The 13,082-nt window shown below is 48.2% G+C and overlaps 1 protein-coding gene across 1 annotated transcript in view; it reads right to left on the bottom strand.

The window, feature by feature from the left end:
* LOC138503100 (protein argonaute-3) overlaps positions 1 to 13,082 on the bottom strand; it is a 2,065,845-nt gene that overhangs the window by 184,686 nt on the left and 1,868,077 nt on the right. The gene's annotated exons all lie outside the window — the stretch shown is intronic.

The following is a 13,082-nucleotide window of genomic DNA, read 5'->3' as shown; positions in this document are numbered from 1 at the left end:
TATGGGAAGAGGAGCAAAAGGAGGTATTTTAAATGAGTGAACAAAATTATACAAGTTTCCAACTTTTAGCTTATAAATGGTGAATGTTACTTAATAACATTTTTACCTGTGTGTCTCCATTTTTAGAATCACATGCTATACATATGCAGGCATCTAGTGGTTTAACTTACATCTCCAAGTTGTATTTGTCAAAGATATGAAGCGTATAGTCTATAATGTTGACAGTAAATCTCAACACGTTTCTGCCGAGACTTCTCACATTATTATTTTTCTACCAATACAGACAAATACCAAGTGCAAGTAGTCTTATTGTATTTTCTTAGTGTTGCAATATCGTTCTTTTGTCTTTCTTCCCAAGTACATCATCTAGGGCATTCCAACTAGGTTACATGCATCAAGGGACAGGATGCAAAAATACTGTTGCAGGGAAGCAACTGTAACCTTTTATAGCATGGATATATTTAAAATAAATTCACATGCTGTTCATAGATTTCGGAGCTGCTTTTATACCACCTGGGAAAAGACAAAACATTCTAACAGTCCAATTCTTAAAAATCAGCTGCCACATCTGTGCATGTCCTATTATTGGCATGTAAATTATAAGTTACTCACCCTAGTGACTAACGTACTCTTAGTCCATGGTCCCCTTTCCTCCATACTGTATGGGTGTCCCTTGATAGGGTGGGAGATGGAACCTTTTTCACTGGAAAAAAATCTTCCTCCGCTTAAAATTTAGAGGAGCGGCCCTGGCAGAATACGCTCCCCTGACTCCACCCACTGGCGCCACTCCTCAGTCACTTTTGACGCGTCAACAATATTCCCATTGCCCAATGACATCAGTTTTATTAAGGGGGAGGATAGTGGGAAGTATGGAGGAAAGGGACTATAGACTAGGAGTATGTTAGTGACTACGGTGAGTAACTTAAATGACTCCTACGTCCCATCCCCTTTCCTCCATATTGTATGGGTGATTACAACTGAATGTAGCACCAGGGTGGAGAGGTGAACCTCCTAAGAAAGCAAGTTCCTTAAAACTTCCATGACCAAATGCCGCTGGCATCCAAGCAGTAGTGCTTGCAGAAGGCCGAAGGCGTGGTCCATGCAGCTGCCTTACTGATGACCTGCCACAGAACATGCCTCTGAAAAGCCACAGCCGTCTTGCTATGGAGTACTTGGAAACTTGATAGCCTGGCTTTGACCCACGGAAGGTGACAGAGAGCCAGGTGTCGAGGCAGACAGGTAGTATTTTAGAGCACGCCTGACATCTAGACAGTCCAGAACCCTCTGTGCCTCGTCCTTAGGGTCCGCGAAGAATTTGGGTAGCACTATCTCCTCATTGAGGTGAAACAAGGAGACTACCTTAGGTAAGAATGCAGAATGAGTTCCAAGGACCACCTTGTCCTTATGAAAGGTAGTATAGGGCTCTGAAGCCACCAGTGCCTGGATTTCACTGACCCTGCGTGCAGATGTAAGACCCACCTAGAGGGCTGTCTTAATGGTGACAAGCCTGATGTCCGCAGATGCCATTGGCTCAAATGGTTTATGCGCCAAAACACCCAAAACTACACAGAGGTCCCACACGGGGTGCAGCTTTTTGATAGTTGGGTAGAGCCTGGTGAGGCCGGCCAAATGTCTGTCAACTAGAAGGTTGGAGGATGAAAAGACCTCCTCCTCCAAGTTCCTATAGGCTCCGATGGCCGCAAGAGAAGTTCGGCATGTGTCTACTTTGACCCCCGAGTGTGCGCGGTGTGCTGAGAAAGCTAGCACGTCGTCCAACGTGCAAGTCAAAGGATCGACTTCCTTTTATTCTGCCCAGTGACAAAACCTAGTCCACATGCTCTTGTACGGGCTCCTAGTCGCGTCACTCCTAGCGCCCTGTATGATGTCTAGGTTATCCTGCGACAGACGCAGATGCTTTAATTTGACCTGTTCAGGAACCACGCTGCCAGGGCTAACCGCTGGGGGGTGGTGGGGTGGATGGCCATGCCTCCCTGCTGTGAGAGTGGGTGAGCAGGACCCAGCAGAAGTTGCACCGGGACCTGTTCCGACAGGTGGAGTAGTTGTGAGAACCATGGCCTTCGTGGGCCACCACGGAGCTATCAGGATGACACAGAGGTGCTAGGCTTCCCTGATTTTGCAGATTACCCTGTGGATCAGGGGAGTGGGATGTAAGGCATATGCGTATTCCTGTTGCCCCATTGTAACTGCAGCACATCGCCCATAGAGCTCCAGCCCTGTCCCTGCCAGGACGCAAACTGGGGGCACCTCCCGTTGGACCAGGCGGCAAAGAGATCAACCCAAGGATGACCCTATCTGTTGAAGATTCCCTGATGGACTTGTTCGGGCAACTGCCATTCGTAGTTGTCCGCACCCAGTCTGCTGAGCCTGCCCGGCTCCAGGCTGGACTGCCCCAGGAGGCGGATTGCCCTCAAGTGCATGTTCTCCCGGGCCCACTTGCTGTCTGCCAAGGTGCATAGGGTAGGAGACCTGGTGCCACCCTGCTTGTTGATGTAATACAGGCTCGAGGAGTTGTCAGTTTGAATGAGGATCATCTTGCCACTGTCAACGTAAGGAAGACCTTGAGAGCAAGCCAGCATCACCTTCATCTCTATCCAATTGATATGGACCTCCTGTTCCTGAAGAGATCAAACTCCATGGACGCTGTGGCTGTTCAGGGTGGTTCCCCAGCCCTCCAAGGAATAGTCTGTGGTGATGGTAACCTGCAGTGCTTGTTGCCCTGAAGGGCCAGCCTATCTGCAAATTGCAGTCCGTGCTCCACCAGACAAGGTCCTGGTGGAGAAAGAGAAGAATGCGGACGAGTTCCACCTGGGATCTCTGCTCCTGACTCCATGAGGCTAAGAAGTGCAGTTGCAATCGTCTCATTTTGAGCCTCGTGTATGACACTGCCGGTAGACATGCCACCAATATACACAAGAGGTGTTGGTACCACCATGCTGAGGTCCTCCTGGTGGCTGTGATCTTCTCCTCCGAGGGGAAAACTCTCTCGGAGCTTGCATCCCAGATGAGGCCCAGGAATGTTAGGTTCTGCGTAGGCTCCGGCTGTGACTTCTTGAGATTAATGGTAAATTCCAATTCGTGTAGCGTATTCTTGAGGGCAGAGGAGGTGTGATGGACCGCCACCGGGGATCTCGCCCTGACGAGCCAGTCGTCTAGGTATGGATAGAGATGGTGATCCTGGGCCCTGAGAAGGGCTGCCAGGGCATTCACAAGTCTGGTAAAGACCCTGGGGGCTAAATTGAGGCCAAAGGGTAGAACCTTGCATTGGAAATGAAAGCCCATGATCCTGAACTTCAGAAAGGACCGATGAGGCTGCCAAATTGGAACGTGTAGGTATGCGTCCTTCAGATCCAGGGAGCACATCCAGTCTCCCTTGCACAGTGTCTCGGTGTTAGGCAGAATCCAGGGCAGCTACCTTAGGGAGCACTACCCCAGATTAGGACTACAGATGAGAGCAATAAAAACCCTTTGGTATCAGTCTGTACCACAAAGATTTAGTTGGTAGCTGTGGCTGAGCAGTCAGACTTATCTCAAGAGGGAGATGAGCAGTATTCAGGGTTGGCACAATAGGTAGTACAGTACTATGGAGCAAGGAAACACTGACCAAAGTTTTGTATTAAAAAAAGAGAATATATATTTATTTTATACACTTCTAAGTCAACACATAGATCACAGTTAATAAAGCAAGTGTTCCGCTCACCTGGCTCCCACAGAGGCGTCGATCTGAACTGGACAGCTGCGGTCTCCAACAATGTGATGTGTAGGGCCGAGATGACAGACTGGACTGGCCTACCTAACCTCGTTTGCTTGGCCCGTAGGAATATTCTTCTGCAAATGGAGAACGGGAATGAACCACCCGTGGAGTTGAGCATAAATCCCCCCGCCCCCGCTGTTCTCCCCGTGGAAGCTGCGCCGACCTGTGAAGAGGAATAGTACCCCCGGTGGTAAAATCAGGTAAGTCTATGGGGGGTAACTAATATTCCTCTGTGTATTCACTTGGCTCACCTTGCTGTTCTTGTCTTCTCCTTAGGTGCCGGAGTGCGGCGGGAACATGCAGGAGGATGCAGTGGAATGTGAAGATGCTGCAAAGGCCGGTGAGTTCAGCGCGGCGCTGCAGCAGGCGAGGCGACGCGCATAAAATAACTTCTTTCTTCCAGCTCGAAGGCGCGATGGATCGGGAATTCAGGTAAGGATCAAAGGTATTGCTCTTGTTCTAACCTTTTCTCCTTCTTTCTCCCTTTTTCTAGGAGCTCCAAACTCGAGGCGGGCGTGGCAGAAGGCTGGATGCAGACTTGCAGGCACGGTGAGCGTTACGCTGCTGGATGCAGAATAACGCGAAGCGCGTGCTGCTCTTCGGGCATGGTTTAAATAGCCCCCAAAGTAGTCCCAGGTAAGTATTCCTCCCCAGCCCCACCCGAGTAAAAAAATAGTCCCTAGGTAAAGTAGTCCCTTCCAAGCCTCTTTGAGCTTGGAGCTCTTGCAGCATGGTCTGCATCAGGTAAGTTTTAATCTATGAGCCTGGCGCCATAGGCGCCAGGACTGACTCTCCATATGAGCCTGGCGCCATAGGCGCCATAGGCGCCAGGACTGCACCCAAATAGCCCCTAGCAAGGGTTGTTGGGCTTGCTTGGGATAACTTGATGCCTGCTTCCGGGGTTGCTGGACTTGGTCTGGGTCCCCGGGGGTAGGCATCATGACAGTAAGATAAGTTTAGTCAAAAGAAAAGCATATACAACTTCCTATTCAATTGTAGACAAGTTTGCGGTATAGTGAAAACTGAGTAAAACGGCACAGTGAAAACCTACAACTAATGGCACTCTACCAATTCAACGAAAGGGAGGGAAAGTACAAGTTAAACCGAAATATCTTCAGGCACCCCCTAGCAACACTTCCCTGAAGTTTTGTGAACAAGTAATGCACAGTAACACTTTAACCAAAAGACAAGTGAATGAAAACTAAGCTAAATGGCACTCCACAAGTTAAAACAGTAGGAAGGAAGAGGGGTTTAGAAGATTTAGGTGCATCAACACATTTCTCATTGAAAACTAATCTAGTGAGAGCAGATCTAACAAATCAGACAGAGTCAATAGGCCTGAGCCAGAGTCCGTGGTACAGGACCAAGAGCTTAGGAGCAAAAATGTTCTTGTAGCTGCAGTCAGGTCTTTAGTAGAAAACTTTTGAAGAGGTAGATGCAAGGCGAAAGACAATGTTAAGAGAGAGGGGGACCGACCCCACAAGTAGTTAAAGGATTTCAAACACCTTTAAGGCTACCACGGAGAAAGGGCGGCCTGGCGGAACAATGTACCTTAAACGTGGAGAAGTGGCTCCTGCGGTGGTGGTTGTTCCTGGTAGTTCCTGCAGGTCGACGGGTCCAACAGAGGAAGAGAGGCTCTCGTCGTGGAGGAAGGTTCGAGTCGCTGCACTACCCAGGGATGAAACCAGCCGCGGTGCTACCAAACGAAATTTAAAAGGTAAGCTCATTTTAATCGTGGTCCGGTCGATAGCTGCCTGGCTATGCGGTCTTCAAGTGCGGGGCACTGTCGAGTCGACCAAGGCAGGTCCGAGGGTGCGATAGGTGAACTGGTTGACCCCACCAGCTCAAGGGAAGGAGGCTCCTTCGCTGAAGATCTCCTCTCGCCGTGTGGAAGAAAAGTGGTGAGACGATCCAACAGGGCTTCACCGGTGGTGTAGATGCTGAAGATGTCTCTGGATTCTCTTCCCTTCGGTTCCGTAGTTCCAGTGGCGACGTCTTGCTCTTCCAGTCCTAAGGACCCTGCTTTTATGCAGAAAGAGACCCATTCATACAGCCTAGCTGTCACTCACACAGTGGAGTGGTATTCTTGGCGGGAGACCCTCCAGCATATCAGGTTAGAGTGCTGTTACGGCTGTCCATTGGGGTCTCGCTACTTCACTTTCCCGTGTGCCAATGCCCACGGGTTTGCCCAGAATCGGGACTCGCAACATGGAGAAGCCCGAAACTGTAAGCAGCACACTAGTGTTTCTCGCTCCTCAGACCGAGCGATTAGCCCCGCCCTCGACTTCCGGAATTGTATATCCGGCTACTATAACTTCGGTACTACACGTTGCTTCTCTATTCAGAGTTGCGCTGCGCACCGTAAGTTTGTTACTTTTTCTACTCAACAATTGTTATCTAGAGATGCTCACTTCACTTCCTTTATTCATTTCTCTTCCCATTTCTCGTTCTGAACATTAGACTTCTCGATCCTTTTCTATCAACAGGAAGTCATCTCCCAGTTTCAACAACCCCTCCTGCTGCCATTGGTTTGTAGCTTACGTCCGTTTAGCTAGACAGAGTTTGTGATTCTCACAGGTTTTCCTCACGTCTAATCTTGTTGTTATTTACAATCTACATTAGGAACCAACCTTAGATATCCTTTTCAGCCTTCTTTTTCTTCGAGTTCAAGACCTGTAATCTGCTCTATGCTATTTATCCCGGGGCTACTGTTTGTGTGTAAGATCCCAATCTCTTATTGAATTTCCCTTTTCGCACAATTGGACATATTCTTACTCCTTATATGTTCTATTAGCGCTTTGCCAACATTAACCATCAGATTGAGATACAAAGACCTAGCAGGGAATAGGCTTGTCAGGGTAAGCTCCTTTCTGAACCCTCTACTATTTCACTAGACTTGGGAAACCATATTCTTACTTACCTGCATTTCTACTCTGTTTGAATTAGAATCCTTCATGACAAGAATCCAGACCACATTAAAACTAGCGTGAGTCTTCACCAGCTGCTTGCAGGAAACCACGCACCCCAGCAGCGCATCACAGGGTTTTTCCCCTATTGGGGTTTTCCCTGGAGATTCCACTTCTACCTAGCCTTTTGGCTGGGTTTAAGAGGGGTTTTTAGGTAATTCTCTCCTTCTATTACGAGACTGTTGACAATCACAGAGGTAAGTGTTATTTACAACTGCCGAGAGACATATTTGGTTTCAAGTGCTTTATTATTATCAAGTTATTACAAGAGCGACCTGAGTTGCTGTGGCAACTCTGTCCGGGGGTTCTACTCCCCCTCCCAAACAACAGACCCACCCCAGACGCAGTGGCGCCGAAAGGAGGGCGTCTTGGCAGAAGCCCGCAAAAAAAGGACGAACAAAGGATCCCCGACCCGGGTTAGGAAAATGGAGAAAGAAGTTTTATCAAAGTTCTGGCAAATAAAACCTACTGGAGTAAAGTTAATAATAAAATAAACCGGCAGTATGTTTAGAGGCTGTCAGTAAAAGTGGTAGCCTCGAACAATGGGAAAATCCCATGAGAAATATTTGCGGTCGAATATAAAAAGGTATTAACCACTGCCACCAGCCAGAAACTTTGTAGAGGGGGACGTTAAGGTACCCTCTCGAAAATGAACATAGGGGAAAAACTATTAACCCCTTCCAGTACTTCCATATTAAGATGGGGTGTACTGGTTAAGTTCATAAAATCGACTAGTAAAGTCAATGGGGACTTTACATGCCCTGGGAGACAGTAGTCAGTCCCAGGGTATGGAGTCTATGTTTGGGGGTCGCTACGACACCCCTGTGTCACGGCACAGAGGGTGCTGTGGGACACATGTGCATAAAGATGGTTCCTATGGGGGAGAGAAAATATCCCATAGGCATTAAACACAAAAATAGCCTAGAACACACATAGCAAAAATGCCTAAGAGTGGGAAAAAGAGTCTCACTCTTAGCAGGTAAAAAAGAAATAAACCCTTCAAATCCAGCAAAGCTGCTGGGGGACTCTATAGGTAAGGGAAATTAGCCATAAAATGAGAATTCTCCCTAACACTCGGCAATACGCGCTGGGGTAACCATCTTGAACTTTTGAAGAGGGAGAGAAAGGTTCAAGGTGGAAAGGTCCAACAAACTCTCAGGCCAGCCTGGTGGTTCTTGTGTATGGAGAAAATACTGGAGTAGAAGCCCATACACCGCTGAGAGGCTGGAACTACTTCCACTGCACGACTTTCTACGGGCGATTGAATTTCCGTCAACAGAGTTGCTGTCCCAATCTGTGGGAGTGGATGAGGTGTGGAGGGAGGAACCGGTAGGCGGTACTACAGAGAGGATCCAGGGGTCCGCGAACCTTGTGCGACAATATTGTGCGACAATATTGTGCATGAAGGGCAAGCCTGCCCCCCACTGGAGAGGCATGGACCCGGAGTGGAGTGACATGCCTTCTTTCCCTCTGAGGTTGGGGCTGAGGAGGGGGAGTGAAAGAAGCCCTTAATCCCAGCTGTGTGCTGTTTACGGTGGTGCTGACTTGGAGATCAGTCTGGCTGTCTTGACCTACGAGCTTGGAAGCCCCGGAACCCACTGAAGGCCTGCCCCTTGTCGTAACAGTGGTGCGTCTGGCTGTGCGTCTTGGGCGTGGACTTTGTGAGGCTAGATAAGGATTTTGCAGTCTGGGAACGGTTGTTCTTATTATCCAGTTCCTTATCGGTGGTGGAATGAAAAAGGTCAGCACCCTCGAATGGAAGGTCCAATATGCGCTCATGGACGTCTGTGTCAAGCTCTGAAGTAACTCCCTTCCCCTTCTCCTCACCTGAGAGGTCGGAGGAATGGTCTTGGAACTCTGTCTTCTTCTTCAGTCTCTCTTGCCTCTCTGTGTTTATCTTCTTCCTGGTCTTTTTATCGTGCAAAAAGGGACGAGCTCCCTGGGATGCCACGCTGTCGGTATATAAAATAACCGGACAGGGGGGCCTCCTGGGAGCCGGTTCCAGCGCAGGGAAAAAGCCACACGGCAGAAAAAACCCTGCTAGTTGGTTCCTCGGTGAGCAGGTTGGCAGGAGTCGTATGAAATAGAGTTGGATGCAAGATACTTGGTTTGCAGGAGATACTGGAGCAGATAAGGGAACAGATCCACGGAGATTCCAATGAAGAATGGAGAGGTGAATATGTCCAGAGAGGAGGAAACCCAGACCGGGCAGCCAGAAGAGACGGGTAAGTAGTTGGGAAACACTGGAAGGGGAACCGAAGCGGGAAGCAGGGCACAGAGGCGGGAACTCGAGCAGCGGTAGGAGACAGAGACAGCGACAACCCAAGGAGAAGCTATAGCGGAAGGTAAGAGGAAAACGAAGGGCGAATACTCACGAAAGCGTTACCTTCACGGAGCGTAGAAGGTGCAACGCGATGAGGAAAGGATCAGACCGGCATAAATAGAAGCGGCGGCCATCTTTGGAACAACTAGACCGTTGAATCCGAACGGCCGCCGACGTAACGGGGCCGCTAATGGCGCTTCCAAACGTCCCACAAGCGCCGCCATGCAGCATGCATGACAGTATGCTTCTTCCACACCGGGGGGCCTCCCGGTTTGCTGGGATGCATCATATGAAATCTCCTGATTAACAAAGGTGCGTGTATGTGTCGCACTGGTTCCCAAGACCTTTCTGCCACTGGATACCCCTTCCAATGTACCAGGTATTGTAGCACACCACGATGATAGCGTGAATCTACTAGATGAGAGACTTCATATTCTGCAGGCACTGTCGGAACGGTTCTGGTAGTTCTGCTAGATCTTCTCTTATAAGGATCTGGTAGATAAGGCTTCAGGAGTGAGGCATGGAACACCGGATGGACATGCTTCAAGTAGGTGGGTAGTTGAAGTTTAAAGGCTACGGATTGATCTTCTTAATAATCTGAAAAGGACCGATATATCTTGGTGCAAACTTCCCCGTATGTGTCCATCGTGGTAGATACCTGGTCGCCAACCATACCTTACTGCCCTCGGCCCAGGGGGGAGGAGCCTTCCTTTTCTTGTCGGCCCAATTCTTGTATGAAAGACGACTAGCATCCAAAGTTTCTCTGGCTATTCTATGAGAATTCTTGAGCTCCTGTAAAAGGTGTTCAATAGCAGGCAGCTTAGACGGTCTCTTCTGGGCAAAAGGAAGATGGGTTGGATGGTAACCATAAGTGCAATAAAATGGAGACATTTGGATGGCAGTATGTCTGGTGTTATTATAGGCGAATTCGGCCATGGGGAGGAAAGTACACCAGTCTTCTTGTTTCTTGCTGCAAAAACAACGGAGGTATTGTTCTAAGGTGTGATTTAGTCTCTCGGTCTGCCCATTGCTTTGCGGATGAAACCCAGAAGAAAGAGCCCGTTGGATACCCAGTTGCTTGCAAAGGGAACCCCAAAACAAAGATGTGAACTGTGGTCCACGATCCGACACGATAGTATCGGGAAGACCATGTAACCTTACAATTTCCTTGAGAAATACTCTGGCCATTTCAGGTGCTGTGGGTACAGCTCTTAATGGAGTAAAATGGGCCAACTTACTTAGGGAATCTATGGTCACCATAATGGCTGTATTGCCTTCTGATTGGGGTAGATCAACAATAAAATCCGTAGAGACATGAGTCCATGGTTGCTTGGGCGCAGGCTCCTGTTGAAGTAAACCAAGAGGTTTAGAAGTAGAGTATTTGTTAGAAGCGCAGATGGGACAGGATTCAACATATGATTGGACATCTTGGCTCCAAGTAGGCCACCAGAACAGTCTCGAAATGAGATCCTTAGTAGCGCGAATGCCCTTGTGACCTGCTAACGGTGCATCATGACACCAGGAGAGGGCCATTCTTTGATGTCTACTATCGGGTAAATACAAGGATCTTCCCTTAAATAAGTAGCCTTCTCTGTCTTCCAACCGAGGGTCCACAGATTCCTCTATGAGTTTTCCCTGTTGTCTGAGTTGTACATCTCGCAAGAAAGCATTCGCTATGGTCTTGAAATTCTTGCCTGCTAATAGCAAGTCATGAACTAGGTTTTCTTCTGCATCTCCTTGATACTCACGGGATAAAGCGTCGGCCAAGATGTTCTCCTTACCGGGAAGATAGGTGACTTCAAAGTCGAACTGGGAGAAGTAATAGGCCCATCGAGCATGACGAGCATTACGGCATTCCATCTGCTGCAGTACTCGAAGATTGCTATGGTCAGTGCGAACAGTAAAACGATGTCGGGCCCCTTGAAGGAGGTGTCGCCATTCCTCACAGGCATGTTTGATGGCTAATAGTTCTCTTTCAATAACGGAATAATTTCTTTCACTGGAAGAGAGGGTCTTAGAGTAGTAGGCCACTGGATGTTCCAGACCATCTGAGCTCTTTTGGAGAAGAGCAGCCCCAATAGCACCTCCTGAGGCATCAGTTTGTACGATGAAGGGCAATGCTTGATCAGGCTGGATTAGAATGGGAGCGGAGGTAAAGGCCTTTTTAAGAGTTTGAAAGGCGACGTCAGCTTCTTGTGTCCAGTTGAATAGTATCCCTTTCTTGAGCAAAGAGGTGATTGGAAGCACCAAATTTGAGAAGCCAGAAATGAATTGTCTGTAGAAATTTGCGAGTCCTAAAAATCGTTGGGTTTCCTTTATGTTCCTGGGTATGGGCCACTGAATTATAGATTGTATCTTCCTTGGATCCATGCGGATACCTTCTTGCGAGAGAATGAAACCCAGATAGGATACAGAGGGGGAATCAAAAATGCATTTTTCTGGTTTAACATAGAGTTCATTCTTCAGTAGGCGGTCCAAAACCACGCGAACATGTTTACGGTGTTCAGAAGGAGAAGAAGAATAAATCAAAATGTCGTCCAGATATATCACTACGGATGAAAACAGAAGATCTGCAAAAAGTTTGTCCATAAAGCGTTGGAACACCGCTGGGGCATTGACAAGACCGAAGGGCATGACCCGATACTCAAAATGACCCAGGGGTGTCCTAAAAGCTGTCTTCCACTCATCCCCTTGCCTAATGCGGAGCAAATGGTAAGCCCCTCTTAAGTCCAGTTTACTGAAGATTGAAGCACCTTGAACTGCCTCTATTATCTCTTTGATCAGAGGCATTGGATAACGGTCCTTTATAGTGAGCTTATTAAATCCTCGGTAATCTATGCAGGGGCGTAGTTCACTAGAATCTTTCTTGGGTATGAAAAACAACGAAGCCCCTGCAGGTGACTTGGATTCCTGAATGAGACCGTTTTGCAGATTGCAATCGAGGTATTCCTTAAGAGCCTTGCGCTCGGGCAGAGACAGAGGATACATCCTACCAAATGGAATGGAGGCACTGGAAATGATGTCTATGGCACAATCTTCGTTCCGGTGAGGAGGAAGGGAATGTGGTTGCCTTTCCATAAAAACCTCAAGGAAGTCTTGGTAATGCTCTGGAACCAGATGTATAGAGGCTGCCAGTAACGAACTCTTGTTGTTGGATAGTCTGTTCAAAGGAGTCTGATGAAGGCAGTTCTCATGACAATAGGAGGACTGAAATTGAATGGTATTAGTTGACCAGTCTACAAGAGGGTTGTGGCGCCGCAGCCATGGAATCCCTAGAATCACCGGAAAATGGGCTGCTTTTTTAAGGTCAAACACAATCTCTTCCTTATGTTGGAATAATTGCACCTGTATCGGAAGTGTCTCTTGTGTAATGGGTCCGGAAGACAAAGGTGTACCATCCACCCCTTCAACTGGGATGGGTCTGTCCTTGGAGCGAATGGGTATCTTCATCTTCCTAACCCAAGAAGCATCAATGAAATTACCCGCTGCCCCACAATCTAACATGGCAATAACCTCCCAGACTGCTGAGGATCCACGGGACAACTTAATCTGAAAAACCATCAGCCGATGATCTTCTTGAGAGGAGAAAGGAAAAGAGCTGTAACAGGGATCCTTGCAAACTCCCCCCGACCTGACCCTGTTCAGGTTCGGGGTAGACCATTTCCCTGACGGCGAGGAGGAACCACTGGACAATTGCGCAATAAATGTTTATTGGAGCCACAATACATGCACAATCCCAGATCTCTTCTTCGCTTCCTCTCTTCAACTGTTAGAGGACCTCTGGCTGTACTAATTTGCATAGGTTCCTCCCCTAACTGGGATGCAGAGTGATCATTAGCCGCAGGAGAGGGTACTGGTGGAAGAGGGAATCTAGGTCTCCTTCGTTCTTGTCTCCTCTCACCTAGTCTGAATTCAATTTGTAAGGCCAGAGAGACAAGTTCCTGAAAAGACTGTGGTCTAGCTACGCGGGCCAACTCATCCTTTATGTCTTCATGTAAACCACGACGAAACAATGTCTGTT

This window comes from Ambystoma mexicanum, chromosome 11 (genome assembly GCF_040938575.1).
Source record: "Ambystoma mexicanum isolate Mex_15411 chromosome 11, UKY_AmexF1_1, whole genome shotgun sequence".
Taxonomy (NCBI): Eukaryota; Metazoa; Chordata; class Amphibia; order Caudata; family Ambystomatidae; genus Ambystoma; species Ambystoma mexicanum.
Note: the sequence above shows the minus strand (reverse complement) of the source record. Positions and strands in the feature narration are given on the sequence as shown.